Source organism: Salmo trutta, chromosome 2 (assembly GCF_901001165.1).
Source record: "Salmo trutta chromosome 2, fSalTru1.1, whole genome shotgun sequence".
Classification (NCBI taxonomy): Eukaryota; Metazoa; Chordata; class Actinopteri; order Salmoniformes; family Salmonidae; genus Salmo; species Salmo trutta.
Window position 1 is genome coordinate 47,634,842 of NC_042958.1, and position 1,534 is coordinate 47,636,375.

Here is a 1,534-nt window from a genome sequence, read left to right on the forward strand (position 1 = left end):
TATCCTGAGAGGATCCCAGTTAGTAGTAAGGACAGGCCAAAGTGATATACTGTATTCTTCAGTAAGGTTGGCTTCTGAGCGTTCATAGCAATGGTTATCAACTGTACCGCAGAGGTGGAACGTAAGTCACAGAAAATAGATGTTGTGGTGGCAGCTGCAGAGAAGTACTTGGGGGTATGAGATTTGAGTTCAGAAGAGTTACAGGGCGTGTGGAGTGGTAGTGTCTCGTCCTCTCAGGTCGTTGGCCTGGGGTAGGATCAGATGGGGTTAAAGTTGTGGAATGGGGTTGTGGGTTTTAATGAGTGTAGGGTTGGCATCTAATATATGGCGGTAATATATAATGGCCAACCACCATTAAACCTCATCGAAGAACAAGAAGAAGACAAACAAGAAGAAGAAAAACAAGAAGATAGGATGTTCATGAAAATTCAGTAGGACATGTAACAACTCTACAGGCGTTTTAGAAACATTGTATACGTCTCAGTGGACATTGAAACAATGTACAGTAGGCCTAGTACAATAAGAAATCCTGGCAACCTTCACTCTACTTTACACAAGTAGGTAGAATAAGCAAGAGTTCTGGCAGCAGTCCAAAATGTTACAAGGTTAGCTGGCTTTCTCAAGTGGAGTTTGATCAATGAAATCATGAAACCAGGAATGAGGAACTGCATCAAACCACTGTTTACGTTTGGAATAGCCGCTGACATTCAAGACGCAGACAGACTATGGCTTCAATTTTAAACATACAAGGAAATGATACTACAGTAACAGTCTTCACCTATTGCGCAATGCACAGGAGAGGTGGGACGCGGAAAATGTTAACCCCACTTCATCCTTCAGCTCAGGGACATTAACAATGGCTTCAACAGATGCATGATGCGGCGGAGCGGGCTCCGGAAACGGTGATGAAAGAGTTTGACTCCTCTCTGGTTGAAGTCCACCACGTTTAGGGAAACCATGAGTTTTATTACTTAGCAGACACCCTACTGCGGTTGGTTCTCAACAGCTCTACCGATTCTGAATCAGCAAGGGGGACATCCCAGCACTGGTGATATTTATGTATATCATTTCAGTCCAACCATCCAAATACCGATTTGTCGTTTTGGATGCCTATGATGTCACCGTACTAGGGAGGGAGGAGTCCAGTGTTCACTATTGGTCTTTTAAAGACGCACAATGACAATGATCTGAACCACCCACCAGGTAGGTCTGCTGTTAGTCAGGAGGTCTGGTCCTTTATAGCACAGGTACTGCACTTTCCCGGCAGGGTTGTTGGTTTAAACACTGTTCCGGTAAGATGAGGGCAGCAGAAGGTAGTTCCCTAAATAGCAGGTCATTCAAGAAAGAAAACTTCAGTGAACTATTTACAGATAATATACACTGTATATACAAAACTACATAAGTAGCAGACCAGCCTATAATATATACACCAAGAGGCACAACTGCAATGCATTTTGACTAGTCTTGTTCTTAAGCTGAATACCACCTGCAACTATTCTATACTGCACAATTCCCTGTAACTTGACTATGGAGA

General features: G+C 43.3%; 1 pseudogene; it reads left to right on the forward strand.

The window, feature by feature from the left end:
- The first annotated feature begins 645 nt into the window (after nucleotides 1–645).
- LOC115163157 (manganese-dependent ADP-ribose/CDP-alcohol diphosphatase-like) lies at nucleotides 646–1,180 on the forward strand (annotated as a pseudogene).
- The last annotated feature ends 354 nt before the right edge of the window (nucleotides 1,181–1,534 follow it).